The sequence below is a fragment of the Sus scrofa genome, chromosome 6, assembly GCF_054392235.1.
Source record: "Sus scrofa isolate SSC_HxYL_T2T_F1_AM1 chromosome 6, Sscrofa_HxYL_maternal_Yorkshire_Landrace_v2.0, whole genome shotgun sequence".
Taxonomy (NCBI): domain Eukaryota; kingdom Metazoa; phylum Chordata; class Mammalia; order Artiodactyla; family Suidae; genus Sus; species Sus scrofa.
Genome location: NC_139388.1, coordinates 132,324,379 through 132,340,858, shown reverse-complemented (window position 1 = coordinate 132,340,858; position 16,480 = coordinate 132,324,379). Strand labels below are relative to the sequence as shown.

The 16,480-nt window shown below is 52.2% G+C and overlaps 1 protein-coding gene across 7 annotated transcripts in view; it reads right to left on the bottom strand.

Moving 5' to 3' along the window:
- Nucleotides 1–4,929, bottom strand: part of KCNG2 (potassium voltage-gated channel modifier subfamily G member 2) — a 61,257-nt gene extending 56,328 nt beyond the window's left edge. For 4 of the 7 annotated variants that reach the window (XM_021096336.2, XM_084959038.1, XM_084959040.1 and 1 more), the window contains exon 1: nucleotides 4,854–4,929. The gene's annotated coding sequence lies outside the window, so the exon portion shown is untranslated. Of the gene's footprint in view, nucleotides 1–4,197 lie in introns of all 7 variants that reach the window. The other 3 variants (XR_014805160.1, XM_021096337.2, XM_084959039.1) reach the window with 2 other exon arrangements.
- Nucleotides 4,930–16,480: the final 11,551 nt, after the last annotated feature.

Here is a 16,480-nt window from a genome sequence, read left to right as displayed (position 1 = left end):
TAATGTACTTTATTTCACTGAAGCATTTCGTGCCATTGCATTAATTGCTATAATGTTAAATAAAACATAATGGGTTTAAAACTTGTGATGCATTTTCTCCCCCATGTTAATCTACATGCTTCTTCCACTCCTCCAAAGAAGAAAGGAAACAGAAGGGGAACCTGCTTCCTACCTGTTTCTTTAGGGAGATGATCTGAAGTCTGCTCGGCTGGGTCGCTTGGCTCAGACTGTGCTCACGGAGATGGCCGGCCGAGCTTGAACCCGAGTTGAGGTAGACGACTCGGGTGGGGAGCCTTCCAGGGGCTTTCTCAGCAAGGGACAGGGCTCTGAGTCAGCGCCCACTGCCAGGCCTCGACCTCCCTGTGTGAGGGTCTGGCCGGCGGGTGCTGAGAGACGATCTGGGTCCCAGACACGCAGCCTGGGTAGGGCCTTCCCATGGTTGTGACCAGAACACAGGGAACCACACCTGTGATGCTGAAATGCTGACGCTTTCTGTTCTGCTCCTGCTGCAGAGATGCACAACTCACAAGCAAGCATTTCCCACCTTTGCAGTGGTGAGGGTCACTGGGGCAGACCCCCTTCCCTGATGGTGGGAAGGGTGAAGGACGTGTGGAGACACCCAGATGGAGCACAGGGGCCCCTGGAAACCACGTCAGCCAGGCAGACCCTCTGCCCACACACACACGACCCCCACTGAGTCCTGCTGAGGCCGGGTGGCCGCAGGCCAGTGAGGACTGATTCAGAAACACAGAGGTCACAGCCTCTTCTACTGGAAAAGGCTCATCCTTCACAAAAATAAATTTGCCTCTTCAAGCTAGAATTTTGTAAACACCTCTGCAACTTTCAGATCAGCCTGAGGGTTTCTGAGGATCTGCTGGGCCATCATCTGGCCTTGACTTTCATGTGCCCAACTTCTCAAGTCTAATCTAAGATTTAACTCCGTCATTTAAATATCTGAGAAGGTTAAAAATATCCTGGAAGGTCATTAAATTCTGGGAACTGCGGTCCAGGGCCCTGGCCGCCACTGGAACTTGCCTGCTTCCTTCTCAAGGGAGGCCAAGCAGAGCTGGGGACGCGGGCAGAGCAGGCTTGGCCAGGAGGGCAGGTGCCCAGTGAGGCCAAGGGAGAGAATGCTAAATCCTGAGAGGCCTGTCCAGGGCTGGGGTGTGTGTGTGGGGGGGGGTTGGGTGGTGCAGAGCCTGGGCCCCTCAGGAGCAGCTGGGCCTCAGGGCCAGGGGGACCGTATACCCTTGGCCTGCACAGTTTGCTCTCACTGTCTTAGCTTCATTAATTTAAAAAGCAAAGTAAAGGTCTTCTGTACTATTTATACATGACATTTCAATTTGTCTTCTAAAAAACACAATCAAATTAAAATACTGGGTGTTTCATTTTGAGTGAATGTATTATTGACAACCTTTTATTTTATTTTTATTTATTTATTTATTTATTTTGGGGGTCTTTTTTGCCTTTTCTAGGGCCACTCCCTCGGCCTATGGAGGTTCCCAGGCTAGGGGTCCAATCGCAGCTGTAGCCACCAGCCTACACCAGAGCCACAGCAACGTGGGATCCGAGCCGCGTCTGCCACCTACACCACAGCTCATGGCAACGCCCGATTCTTAACCCACTGAGCAAGGCCAGGGCTCGAACCCTCAACCTCATAGTTCCTAGTCGGATTCATTAACCACGGCACACGACGGGAACTCCTTGACAACCTTTTATGAAACAAGTTTCTCTGCTGAAAGTCAGAGTTAAGATGTGGTTCAGTGCTGCCTTCCCACCTGACATAGGAGGAATCAGAAACTAAAACAGCAGTCGCTGACGATGCCCACCGACTCACAGCCCAGGAGCCCCAGGACACACGTATCTGCCATCACAGTGACACACACCTGATCCTTCTTTGATGCGTTAACGGCACAAGGCTCTGGGTAACCTGTCCGCTGTCTGACCATAAGCGGCCTCTTGAGGGGGTGCCATGGCTCATCCTAAATGTCCCTGTTCCTCATGAAATCGCCTATCAGTATTCTGGCACTCAGATCCACACACATGGCTGTTCTCGGACCCCCTGGACCCATCTCACATGGAAAGCCTCCCCACCCCCAGCGCCCCTCTCCTGGCTCCTCTGACCCCCAGCTCCCACACATCCTGGTACCACCTTCTCTGCTCCCTTTCACTCCCATCTCTTCACATCCAAGCGCTGCAGAAGTGAAGCCCCCCGCCCCCCGCCTCTGCCAATACCCCCCGCCCTGCCTTCCTGGGGCCTGGGGGAAGAGTAGCTGGAGCCTGTCATGGTTGGGGCGGCAGGCCAGGGAGGCTGCCCGCAGTCCAGCTGCCAAATCCTTGGGACAGAGATGCCACCTGCTTTTGCCAGGGCGAAACCCAACATTTTAACATTTCCTACCAACCTATGTGTTCCATGTGACCTATTAATCATGGTATATACACCTGTAATTATGATAATGCAGCTCTCAGCCATATCCTGGCTAGAAACTCTTAATTAAACTCAAACAATGAATCAACCAGCACATATTTCTGAGCATCTGGCATGCGCAGGCCTCAGTGCCAGCCAAGAACTAGCTTCCCTCCCTTTCTCTCATGCCTACAAAAACACCCAATTTTTCTTAAATTATGGAAATCTCTGTGTATTAAAAAAAAACTTTTGCAAAGTGGAATACACAAATTGTAAGACAAAAGCGATCAGAACACTTTGCCACTGGCCTTGGAAGGAACCTGAGAACTGTTCCCATAACCTGTCCCCAATACTCGTCTTTTGCGGGCAGTACTATGCAATCCTTACTATGTGTGTGGCTGGTAAGCAAAGTGGATTCCAGCCCCCAACCCACAACGCTTCCTGTAACTCAGTTTAAGAGAAGCCAGAGTGATGTCATCCATTGACAAACCGGGCATGTCACAAAACCTTTGGAGGCCAGCTGCAGACCTGCACAGTCCTAGAGAGGAGGGTGAGAGGAGTGAATGCCATCTTCCGCTTAAATCTTCCTGAGGTTTTTGGGACCTGCTCTGGATTGCTCAGCAGAGATGGAGTCTCTGAGTCTCCCATCTCATCTCAGTTTACCTAACTGACCCCTCAGCAACTGCCCCTGAGCAGGGCTGGGGAGGTGAAGGAGCCTGCCACTGCCACCTCCTGGTGGGGGGGGGGGGTGCCTCCCAGCAGAGTCACTGCCACATGCACCAATCAAGGTCCATTTACAATAGCCACTTGCTCCAAACCTTGGCCTTGAGTCCAGAACTCAGGAAACTAGTGTCTGTGCAGCCCCAGGAGAGGGAGGAGAATGGGAATTACAAAGGCCAAGTAAAATCCATCCCAGTGCAAATCCGGCTCCAGATGAGGTGACAAAGGTGACAAAGGGAGTCCATGACCAGAGAGCCCTGGCTGAAGAGCCAGAAACCAGAAAGAAGGAGGTGGGCTGGGAGGGAGCTGCACTGGTCATTGAAAACCTCTGAAGTATAAACATGCCACGGCAGGCGCTGGCCCAGCCACTCTGTGGTTTGGGGGACTTCCAGGGGCTCAGAGAGACCCCAGCTTGCCCTTCTGGAAGTCCTGGTCATCCCTGCCGAAGCCCAGGACCCCTTGAGCACCCGCCCACCTCATTCCCCCGGCCCCTGACCAGACGCTGGGCTGCCCTCTGCTCCCCCAGCCCCAGCGCCCAACCTGAGATGAGCGGGCGAGTGTGGGAGCCCCCTAGACTCGGCTCGAGCGGTGGGAGGAGGGCGCAGGACGCGCTTGGGCTCCGCGTTTGCAGAATTCCAGGCTGCTCGCGGGGCTCCCTCTCCAGGATTCAGATCATGGCCTGGCCAGAGAAGGCAAGGCTGGGAGGGCTGCCGCGCGAGCATGTTTGCGAGTGTGTGTGTGTGTGTGTGTGTGTGTGTGTGTGTGTGTGTGTGTGTGTGTGTGTGTGTGTCTGTGCAACGCTAGTCTGCATGCACTGATGTGTACAGGCGGCGACGTCCCCTGAGCTTGGGAGGGGCGGCAGGAAGGGGAGAGGAAAGGACACCCGCGCGCCCAAGACTCTCCCACGTCCCGCCCCCTCTTCGCGGAACCGGATGCGCCCACGGCCAGCCAGGGTGGGCGCCTGGGAGATTCCTGGTCACCCAAGTCAGGTGCACCCACTCTTATCTCCCGCCCAGGTCACACTTCACAGGTCGCGGATGCCGCTTTGCCGCACCTGTCTTTCCTCTTACCTGGGCTCCTGCAGATTCGACGCGGACAGACGGGGCGGCAGCCGGGACCAGGCCACCGCCGCTCGGACCTCCATGAAAGCGCACGAAGCAGTTGGAACCCTAGCGCGCCTCCGGCAGGGTGCCGGTCCCCCAGGGAACTCGGAGCCTGGCTAGGGGCTAGGGGCGGCGCCCATCCTCGCCCCGCCCCCGATGGCGGAGGGGGTGGGGGATAGGGGCACCTAAATGTTCTTCTGGAATCTCCTTTGCTCCCACCCCTCCCAGCACTGGAGTAGAGACTACGCGCGCAGGGCTACTGCCTCTTCGGGACAGGTACCTGCGTCCCTCCTTCCCTGCTCCCGCCGCAGACGCTCGGGTACAGACCCCTGCGCCCCTCACGCCCTTTCTCCTGCATCAGGACCTTACGGGGTAGACCCTCGGTCCCCGCTACGATCCCGAGAGGCTGCATTGTAGACCTCTCCCCACGCCGCGCCCGCACCCAGTTTCCTCTCTGGCCTCGGGACCCTCCGGCGTAGATTCTCCTGTCCCTGCTCCTGCTGGGGACCCACGGGTGTAGAACCCTCCCGCCCCCGCTCTTGCATCGGGATCCTCGGTTGCAGAACCCCCGCACCCCGGGACCCTCCCGGGTAGATCTTCCGCCCCACCGCGCATAACTTTACCTCGGGGCTGGACTCCGCGGGCTGCCGCTCTGCTTGCCCAGCCGGCGGCCTCCTCGGGGCGGAGCGCGGCGTCTCCGGAGCCCGCAGCCCGCGGAGTCCGGCACCGCCCCGCGCGCCGCCCCCGGCCCGGCCCGGCCTCAGCAATCCGCCTGGCTACGGTGGCGCGGCGCCCCCTCGCGCCTGGCCTCTGGTCCCTAGGGCGAGCGGACCCCGGGCGCGGCTGCAGGGCGGGAACCGGGAGCTCAGGGGCGTGTGTACTCAGAGCGAACTCTCCCGGGCGCACAGCGCTGGCCGGGATTTGCGCACCGCGCCCACCGACGCGACTGGCACACGCGCTCACTCGCAAACACTTGCAAACACATACAGCGGCAGCTCCAGAGGCACAGACCCTCCCAATCCTCCTGCCCCAACCACACCCCACAGCGGCCCTTCCAGCAGAGGGGCGGGCGGGGCGCTCCACGCGCGCGCGCGGGCTCACGAGCCGGGAGGAGGGTCTGGAAACTCTAGCCAGGTCACCTGAGACCCTGCTTTTCCGGGACAGCACTGCCCCTTGCACACCTGAAGGGTGCGTCTAGGATTACTGACAGCCTCTGTGAGGGCTGTTTCATCATTTGCATTCACAGGATGGAGGTATTCCTCTCCAGATTGAGCCTGAGCACCGAGACCTTGGAAAGGTTTTTTCCCTCAGAAACACTCTTTTTTTTGGGGGGGGGGGGGGAGTGTCTTTAAAAAAAATATTTATTTATTTATTTATTTTTCAGGGCCTTACTTGCAGTATATAGAAGTTCCCAGGCTTGGGGTGGAATCAGACCTGTAGCTGCCGGCCTACATCACAGCCACAGCAACACCAGATCTGAGCTGTGTCTGCAACCTACCCCACAGGTCACGGCAACCCCGGATCCTTAAACCCATTGATCGAGGCCAGGGATTGATCCCGCGTCCTCACAGATTCTAGTCAGGTTGATTACCCATGAGCCACAACAGAACTCCCAGAAATATTCTTTGAATATCAGAGAGGGAAAGGCCTGGCCACCCCTGTCCTGAAAAGGCCACCTCTCCCACAGGAAGTGATGACATCTGAGTGCCAGTCTGTCCCCTGTTTTGCTCAGCTTTATCAGTTAGCAGTCTTCCCTCGGTTGAGCAGAATCTGTTGCGGGGAGGGATTCCCCTCACCCCTGGATATTTGTAGCTTCTGAGACAGAACCAGAGGACCCCTTTTAACAGAGAAGGCCCCACCCCTGAGAAACACTAAGAGATAAGCAAATGAGACAACTCATGGAAAGCTCTTAGCAGGGCCTGACACCCAGCAAATGCCCAGCAGCTGGTAGTTTTATTTACATGAGTATGATTGTGGGTGGTATGCATGATTTCTCAGGCTAAATATTCCCCAGACCCTTGTCCTTCCTGGGTGAGGGGGGTAGAGCAATTTCCAGACTCAGCTCCACCCTTGCTGCCCCTGCAGGGTGCACTTTGTTTCCAGCTCTCAGTGGTGATATGCAGAAGCAATGAATCCATCCCCTCCTGGCTCCAGACATGCAGAACTAATTGCTTGGTTATAGAGAGAGGGAATTGGCTTATATGAAAGAATACCCACAATGGACACATTTTATCTTCAGGTATCAGGCAGCCCTCTGGCAGAGTCTGGGCTGAGTGACCCGTTTCACTCTGTATGTCTGATCGTTTTGAAATCACAGTTAGGCAGCATCAATATGGAGCTAATGCTGGGGGTGTTAGACCCTTTGGTGGCCACATATCCAGGGATCCCATTGCTACTGGTATTTGAGAAATGCATTGCTGATTGTCCACAAGGATAGGGACTTAGGGCCAGGGTTGAAGAAGCTGGTACCATCATTCCCAGTAGACCCATCATTGCTGGTTAATGCATTTGCATTTTTGTATAGCTTCTGTTTTAGGAAATGAGCAAACATTTGCAAAATGATTTTGGAACATAATTGCCTCACTGTAGACAATTAGTAAACCTTCTGCGAAAAATACAAAGGAGAAAGTAAGAAATTCCTGTATCCCCATCTCCTTCATTTAGACTTTATCACTGTTACTATTTGAGACTTATTTTGATACCAAAACATTGTGGACTTTTATTTATTTAAAAATTGTTTTTATTTCCCCAGGAAATTATTTTTCTTTCTACTGTGCAGCATGGTGACCCAGTTACACATACATGTATACATTCTTTTTTCTCACATTATCATGCTTCATCATAAGTGACTAAACATAGTTCCCAGTGCTACAGAGCAGGATCTCACTGCTAACATTTTGGACTTTTAAAACGGAAGAATGTATTTTTTGTTTGTTTCTATACAAAAATAGCATCACAGTATCTCCTGGATTTTCACTGGATTTAACAGGAAATGAATGTCTTCAATGTTTTCCAGGCTCCAACATCATTTTAAATGATTGCACAGGATTCCGTCTTGTGGCTGGTACCGTACTTTAACTGAAACTCTGTTATGTGACGTCTGTGTTTTCTCCAGTTTGTCACTATTATAAAATACTTCTGCCCAAACAATTTTAGAGGTATATCTTAACCTCCTTTCTTAACTACAGTTAACAAATTGGTAAATACTGACTGGTATGTTATTAGTGGAAAATTCTTGCTGTGAATGTAGTTGAAACTTCATTTAAAGAAGCAAAAAGTTTGCTTACGCATTTATTTATCTCTTGATCTTAGCAGACAGTAAGCCCTTTGTGCAGGGGTATTTTAAAAAAAATTTCCTTATCTTTAGGAGTTCCCATAGTGGCTCAGTGGTTAACAAATCTGACTAGGAACCATGAGGTTGTGGGTTTGATCTCTGGCCTTGCTCAGTGGGTTAAGGATGTGGTGTTGCCATGAGCTGTGGTGTAGGTTGCAGACGCGGCTCGGATCCCGCGTTGCTGTGGCTCTGGCGTAGGCTTGGCAGCTACAGCTCGGATTAGACCCCTAGTCTGGGAACCTCCATATGCCGTGGGTGCGGCCCTAGAAAAGGCAAAAAACACACATACAAAAAAACAAAACAAAACCAAAACAAAACAAAATGAAATTTCCTTATCTTTAGCACAGGCAGAGGGCCTGGCAGCCAAGTATGTGGTAGTAACTGTTTACTGTGAACGCATGAGTGAGAAAAGGAATGAATACTATTACAAATATAGGTATCTAATTACTTTCTTTACCAATATTTTCCAAATTATGAATTTTCCTATAATTTTTACCTATAATTTATCTATAATTTTTTACCTATAATTTTTAGGAATTTTCATTTATTGTCTCCTTTTCAAAACAAGGTGGTATATTCTCTCTATCTCTCTTTTTTTGATAACAGCTTTATTGAGAAAGAATTTAGATACTATACAATTCATCCCCTTAAAGTGTGTGATTCAGTGGATTCTAGAATGTTCACAGAGGTGTATAACCATCACGGTCAATGATAACGCACTTTCACCTCCCACACAAAGGAGGCCTGTCCCCTGGTGACTGTCTGTCCATCAGTCCATCTGTCCCTCTGGGTTCAAGGTGCAGAGCTCCCTTCTGCTGACATCTCATTTGCTCCTGGGTCTGTCTGCCTTCCAGACGCTTGCATTCTTGCATTTGTCTGTCTCTCTGATCTTGGCTTTTTCACTTTGTCTCCTCTTCCAGAAGGAGTCTGTTTCTGACACTGTCACAGTCCCTTTCCTGTCTGGGGTTCTTCCCACCCAAATCATGGCCTGCCTCTCAGGATTCACTCAGCTGCTACCTGAAGTCCTTCTGTTCCCTGACTTTGATTTCTCTGGAGCATTTGGGCTTGGTCATGTGGCAGCCACTGCACATGTCCTGGGCTCTGTGCTCCCCAAACCTCCCCTTTGTCTACTCATTGCCGGCTGAGGGATCAAAGAGCCCCCATCACAGGAGCACCGGCTCCTTTGAGTCGCTTCAGATCTCCCCCTCTGTCTGCCCCTTTCATCCTCCGCCCAAGCTCCTCAGCTCTGCTTTTTCTCCTTCTGCTGCCTCATCCTCATCTGGGCTGCACATGGGGAAGCCATCGACTGCAGTGCAGGCACGTCGTCCCGGAGGTTCACGAATAGGACGGCCTTTCACTCAGGAAGCAGATGTCCTTCAGAAATGTGTGCACATTCTAATCTTGTGTCTCAGGTCAAAGGCGTCAAAGGCGAGTAACTTTCAGGTGAGCTCTGATTAAAGACAGCTGTGGGTTCCTGCGACAGGTAAGCGACCAGCTTTTCCGGCAAGGCAGGGTCTTACATTTGAGGTTCTTCAAGCCCATGGCACTTCCTGAGACTAGGTCCTCTCATCCTGGCGAGCAGACCACACTCATGGTCCCGGCCCTGGATCCTGGCTGTGCTGCTTTTGGTCTGTGAACTTCAGAATCTGGGCCTCAACGGGCAATTCATGTAACTCTTCTCATTATTGCTTTTGTGCTTATGAAATATTCGTGATCCAGTGAGCCCCGTAATATTTCTTCAGGAGTGGCTCATCATTTAATTTAAACTCACAGTGGAATGCAGCAGGCTTTTGTTGCTTCCATCGACTTTGTGCTTATGAATTTAACATTGTTCTGCTTGTGTCATGCTTCTTGGAAACAGCCTCAAATTTGATGTAATAACATTTCAAATTATTTGAATTGCTGAATCCTGTGTCGCATACTGAGTAAGGTTTTGGATGATTGGGACTTGCTTTGCTTCCTGAATGATTTGGCACCGGTGACTTTCTGAAGAGAAATCCCCCCCCCCGCCCCCCCGTCTTTGTGAGTAGAGCCCTCGGTCATTCAAGTACCTTGGGACAGGCCTCACTCCATCCAGTTCAGCAGATACATTCACACTCCTGGGGGCCAGGCCTACTGGGCCCCGCAGCCTCAAATGAGCATCAAACCCAGCAAAAAAAATGGTACTAAGCAGTAGTGCATGGGGGATCTTAGGGAGCAAAATCCGAGATGGGAAGAGCCTTAACACACAGGGCTTGACCCATCTTGGCTCAGCCTTTAAATATGCTTTAAGTTCCTAAGTATCTAGGTTCCTTAGTACCTAGGTGGCCCCAGGTGGACCCCACAATGGAAGAGCCAGATGGATGATGATGGACTGACTCCCCTGCTTCTGGGGAGGGGGCTCTACTGTTTGGGTGTGTGGGCCAGGCCCAGGTTGAACAGGAGGCTGCCGTCATTTACCATGATGATAACAGTTTTTTTCCGAAGAAAATGGTTACTTTTACATCTTGTTGGCAAGCAGGCTGTATTTCTTACACAAACACAACTAACTTGAAAAATTAGTTTAGGCCAGGGGCAGGGGAGGCAAGACTGATCAGCTAAACTGTCTTCTTCATCTTGGAGTTGCCTGTTGGGAGGTCTCACTGTGTCTCTGGGAGGTTGGTGGATGGGAGATCAGGAACCATCCCCCCATGCCCCCACCCTCCCTTCCTCCCACAGGCCTCTGTTTGATCTAAGTATGACGTTTGATGGTGCCCATGGGACAGAAGGAGATGAAAAGACACCATGAGATGGTGTCAAATGCCCCAGGGAGAAATCTTCTGGGTGCTGGGTGAACCTGGGGCTGGTCTGGGAGGCTTCTCTTCACTGGAAAGAAGAGCTTTGGCAGAAATGCTGCACGAGAGGCCACAAAGCCAGCCTGTGGGCTGAGTTTGCAGCACTGGCATCGGTGGGCGGCAGGCCTTGTGGACGAGGAGCAGCAGGCAGGCATGGGGGCAGCTTGGCTGCAGCTGTGGAGCCTGTGAGGTTGGGGTCAGCCTTTGGGGAGAATTCAGTCTGTGAAACGGGATGTCACCCAGAGCCAAGGAGGACCCTCTGGCCTGAGGGACTCTTGTTTGCAGGTGCCCTCTCTGCTGGATGGGCTCCTGGCTGTGGCCTGGATGCTGGTGGCCCAACTCCTAGCTTCTCTGAGAGCTGAGGTGGGGGCTCTCCACCCCGACTGTTTGCACTGAAAATTAGTAAAACAGCCCCAGTGATCAGAAGGGCCACCTTCTGAAAGCAGACAGATCTGCAGTGCGAATTTCTGGAAATAGCAGGCCCCACCCCTAATGTCCTTTGACTGGCTTGATGGGCACCTAGAGTCGCATTTGGGGAGAGAGGACCCTTCTAGCAGGAGGCCCTTCCCTGTCCCTTGTCCTCTCTGAAGGTGCGGTAGAGACATTGGGATAAGGGGATGGGGGAATGGGGGCAGGGACACAGCTCACCTCTTCTGCAGAGATTGTCACTGAGGCCCCGAGGCCTCATGTGTCAACTGCTCAGGGCTCAGGGGTGTTTTCTTTCTGCATTTGCTTTCTGAGAATATCTAAGCATGGTTCCTTCCCAAGGGACTAAAATGAAAGTGACAAAAAATAAAAATATCAACAAACATTTGGAAAACATGTTCAAGTTTGCTTATAATTAAAGAATGCAAACTTAAAAGATGCTGCTTTTCCTTATTATGTGAGATGATCTTTTCCAACTGTCCCAGTCATTCTGTTGTAAAAATCTCTCTGAAGGAGTTCCCGCCATGGTACAGCTGGTTAAGGATCTGACTGCAGCGGCTTGGGTTGCTGCGGGGTGCACGTTTGATCCCCAACCCAGTGAAGTGGGTTAAAGGATCCCAAGTTACTGCATCTGCCTCGAGGGTTGTAGCTGGGGCTTGGATTCAGCCCTTGGCCTGGGAAGTTCCATGTGCCACGGCCATGACCATGAAAACAAAAAAGCAAAACCGTCGCAACTCTCTGAAGGAAGTAAGTTGGAGATGGGATAGTTGAGGGTCTAAGAATGTTTACATAGGCAGTACGTCCAAGGTTCTGGAAAACAGGAAATTATGTCAGCCTCACATTGTCCTGGGTCCCTGCACGTGGAACTTGCTTTGGCCTCTCAGACGTCCCACATCGTGGCCACTGTCCTGACAGATCAGCAGATGAAGGCTTAGGTTGGGGCAGGATGTGACGCTGCATCATGTTGCACTGATGGTGACACAGGTTGGTTCAAATGCGCCAGAGGCCAGAGGATGGAGACGCAGACTCTGCATGCTGTGCCCTCACTTGTGGGTTTGAGCGGTTTTCACTTTTATGAATTTTTCATATTTCCTACAAAAAACCTGGGTAACTTTCAGAACCATAAACAGTAGGAAGTCACACCTCTGAGAAGCCATCATGCCTGACCTCTGTGCTTTAACCTGGAAAACCTGTGATTCACCCAGAAAGGTTTACTTGGGAAAGCCTAGCCCTGCTCTGCAAAGAGATTCTTTACAATTTGGTAAAATACTAAGGATCGAAAAGATTATTTTCAACCATAGAACAACCGAGAGAGATGAAACGCTAAACCTAATGTATTTGACTGCCTCCCATTCAAAAGGAAGAAGGAAAGAAAACTAATTCTGAGGGAATCGCACTTCAGCCTCAAAGCAGATGAGGGGGTTATGGGCTTGGCCAAACACTTCCCACCCCCATTCCCCAGAGTGCCGTTAAATAATGAAGGATTTTCTGTTTTATTTTTGTAGTTCGAGCTTTTACTGGACATATTTGTCACATAAGTCAATGGACTGACCAGCTGCTGGCGGCACTAAGGCTCCATCCAGCTGGGAACCAGCCTCAGGAGGACCTGACCCGAGGTTCGAATGTGGCCTCAGCCAAAGTGTCCTGGTGCACCTGTCCTCTCTGGTCTGTTCTCAACAGCCACTGCAAGCAGCTGAGGCTCATGAGGTCCAAGTGAAGAGACAGTTCTGGCAATGCTCCCAGGAGGGATCTGAGTGGCTTAGCTCAGGTCATGCGTCCACCTGGACCAGGTCACTGTGTCCAGAGGCATGAACTTGTGACAAACCAAGTTGGGTTGTGGGGAGGAGGAGCGCCTCTAAGAGGAGGCTGGGCAGGGGACAGTGGTGCCCGAGGGACCTAGGGCCTCACTCCCGTGGTGTCGGGGAGGGTCCCCACAGGGCGTCCTGTGCCCCCACCCACGAGATGCAGTGCCCCTGCCCCTGGTGTGACCCAAACTTTTCAGATGTTGCCAAAAGTTTCTGGGAGGGATGGCCAGGCCACCCCAGGTGGGAGCCACTGCAGGACAGAGCACCCCTGTCTAGAAGCCTCTGTTGGACTGAAAAAAAGGAAATCGCCATTTTAGAGCTGAAATGGGTTACAGGCCACTTGAACTAACTCTCATCTGTCCTGCTCTCATTACAGGTGAGCAAAGTTGAATGATGTCTCAGATAAAATTTAAAGGAATAGAAAAGGCAAAACCTCATTTATTCTCATGGTTCAGGGCTGACTGTTGATTGCAATGAATGAAAATGACCACAGGAGAAAGTAGGGACAGAATGTGTGGCCACATCAGGAATGGCCCTGTGCCCCCTCCTGGCTACTCTTTGCCCCCAACAGCCCTCCGAAGCCCCAGTCCTCAAAGATGGGACATGCAGGGGCTAAAAATAGACACACTACAGGTGACGAATGCAGCCTGTCTTCTCCCTTCTCCAGGCTAAATAGTACTCACTCTATCACAATTTTTCATAAGACGTATCTGCCAGCACTTTACCTATCTAGTCCGTGTGGCTGTGGATGAAATCATCTGAGTCCTCTCAATCCCTGCTGTGGGATCTAGAGTGGAGCCAGTGTTTGAAGTGGGGGCAGCTGGCACAAGGCCTGGTGGGGAGCAGGTGCTGCTCCTGTCAGAGTACCTGCAGCGCCCAGTGGTTGCCAGCCTAGCACCCTGGAAGACGCTGCCATCCCAGGCGTGCGGGACGCATGCGATGCCTCTTCTGCTCAGCCACCTGCAAGCCCAGTTCATATGTCCTTTACCCACAGTGACTCTCTTACCTGGGATGCTCCCATTTCCTATGGACTTGACCATCGGATATGCAAGAGAAACACTGGCTGGTGTGTGTGGACATAGCCCTCTGTTGAATTTTTGGTTCTTGTTGATGAACTTTCCTAAATTACCCCCTCTGTGTCAGTCTGTGCCTGTTGATTGTGATGCCGAGGATGCCTGTGACCAAGAAACTTCTGCTCTTGTAGGGTAGACAGATTTGTGATAAGTGTCAGTTGTGATGTGCCGGTAGACAAGTGTGATGTGCAGGTAGGTGTGGTGGTGCAGGTAGGTGAGATGAGCAGATAGACAGGTGTGATGGTGCAGGCCTTCAGGCTGTTGGGATGCATTCCCCATTGTCACAGGCAGGTATTGGTCTAGTGTCTTTCCCCCACGATGGGGAACAGCATCTGCTGCCCCGGTCCCCGGGAGAGCAGGTGCCTTTCTAGGCACAAATCTCCTTAAGGCAAGAACAACAGCCTTTGAGTTTACAAGCAGTGATGCAGTGATGGCTTCATTTCCAAAATCCTTTATTGGGCAGAGGTGTGGAAGGGAAGGGCGTTAATTCTGGAAACTCCGTTGGTTATTGTGCTGCTTCCACTCCTAGCGCCTGTGCTCGCACTCAGTTTGCTGACTCTGCTCTGGCCTATTTTCTGGATGTACCTCGCTCTGCACGTCCACATCTTTCTGAGGATCCCTGATGATTTCTGACGGTCCTGTGCCCCTTGTTCCACACTCTGCGAAAGTACTGAGCACTGTTGCCTTTGCCCCAGTTATGAGGCAACAACTCCCTGAGGAATAAAACCTGGGAGTGAGGCTCCTCCTGATCCTTGCCTCCTGGTGTCCAAAGAGATGGGTGGTTCGGGGTCAGATGTGCCACTGTCTTTAAAATGCTCATTGGATGCTGCTTGGACCCAGGAAGGGCTGTTCTTGGTGCCACAGGGGCTAGGTGACTTGGCCTTGCTTCCCTGCACTGGCGTTTCTAGGGCCTCCACAGGGTGTGAATGGTCATGAGGACTCTGTGGACCGGCCACTGAATTCACATCATTGCACCAAGTCCCCATGGCCTCCTGACAGGGTGTCAACTGGGTCCAGGTGGTCTCAGAACGAATTGTCCTTTTCCTTGAGGGTGGGGGAGGAGCTGCTACCTGGCCCTATATCTGTTAGCATGGTGATACAGCTAGGCAGCACTGCATTTTGACAGCCTGGCAGGGCTGTGCCGAAACCCAGGTGCTGCAGGGCTGGGGCATCTGGCTCGCCCTCCAGCCTTTGCTCTCAGAGGCAGTGGCTGGACATGAGTGGGTGAGCATGGTCTAAAAAAGTACAGTCCACAGAAAACAAAACAAAACAAAAACTTGTTTTCTTTACAGTCAACCTGGGAGAGCAGAGTTGCTACAATGTTCTTTGCTGGCAGCAGAAAGACCTGACTGACTCTGTGCCCCCTGCTGTTGGGCTGCAGATGGTTATGGAGGTGCAGAGAGCAAGCCCCTCCCCTCTCTGTGGGGAGAGTTGGTGCGCCCTCCTCCTTCAGGGAAGGGTTCAGCTCAGGATGCCAAGCCGCCAACCAGGGACGCCCCCTGCAGAGCCCACAGAAGTGTGGGCATCAGCTTGTGGAGCCGCCCTGGGTGACTCACTCTGCCACGCACTGATTATGGACAGGGACCCTGGAGGCCAAGGTTGGTGCCCCCCGGGTTCTTCCAAATCTCCCTCACCTGTCCTGTCTGTGTCCTTTTCTCTGGGACAAAGCCCAACCTCGAGTGTGACAGTTTTCTGTGAACTTGCATCCTATGTGAGGGTGGACTTCTGTGGATGGTGCCCTCCAAACTCGCAGGTGGGAGGGACACCATCAGAGAATGAGAAAATGCTGTCACTGGCCCCTGGAATTTTCTCTCACCCTTGGCGTCTCACCCCAGCCCTCCCCACGGGGGCACTGGAGGGGCACATCCAGGGTGGGCTCTGTATTTGGACGAAGAGTGAGAAGGGTCATTTTAGGAGGTGACAGGACAGAGCCCAGTGGGCCCCAGGCATCTGGAGTGCAGTGACCACAGGGGAGCCACGTCTGCAGGAAGGAACAGTGGTCTGGCTCTGGGACCCTCGTGGACAGGATGGGCCAGGTCTCATATCCTGCAGCCTCTGAGGGCAGCTGGACTGGTGGTCTAAGGGGCGGGCTGTGGGCCCACATCCTGGGAGATGCTGTCCCATGATGTCATCAATGTGCCATCACCACTCAGTGATGACACAAACAGAAGAGGCAAGCCCTGCGTTGGGCAAGACTTCTTTGGAGGGAGGCAAATTACCCTTAGGTTAGTTGCAGGCTGTTTTTGCTGCTCTTTAAATCTCCCTTCGCAGGCCACCCTTCCCTCTCCTTCCCCTGAGGGTGTGCCCTTTCCCACTTGTTATCAGAAATGGGGAATAGAATTACCAGGTTATCAGAAATGGGGAATAGAATTACTGGGAATGGAATGACTTGTGAACTACTTGTAAGTAAAAATCTTCCTTGATAACAGGCAAGAACGCGGGTTCCAAATTTTCTTTGGCTATCAAATTGTCCTGGTTCGAAAGTAAGATAACAAGTGTTGATGGAAGTAGCTTTTGGGAAAGACCAATTTGAAGAATATCAAAAAGTCTTTCTAAATGTGTCCACCCGCTCTCAGCCGGAGCCTCCCTTACTCCCTGTCTGGCTCCAGACAGAACAGCTATGCACTGGCAGCCAGTGGGGGGGCCCTGGGGACACTGGCTTCATGCAAAGGCATGTGTGTCACCGCACGTGGGCTGCTCTGCTGGGCCGTGGGGAGCAGGTGTTTCGTCCCCTGCTTGGGCTCAGCTGGCAGCTCTCAGGTATCAGACACAGCCCCGGGCATCCGGCTCCCCTGGCCA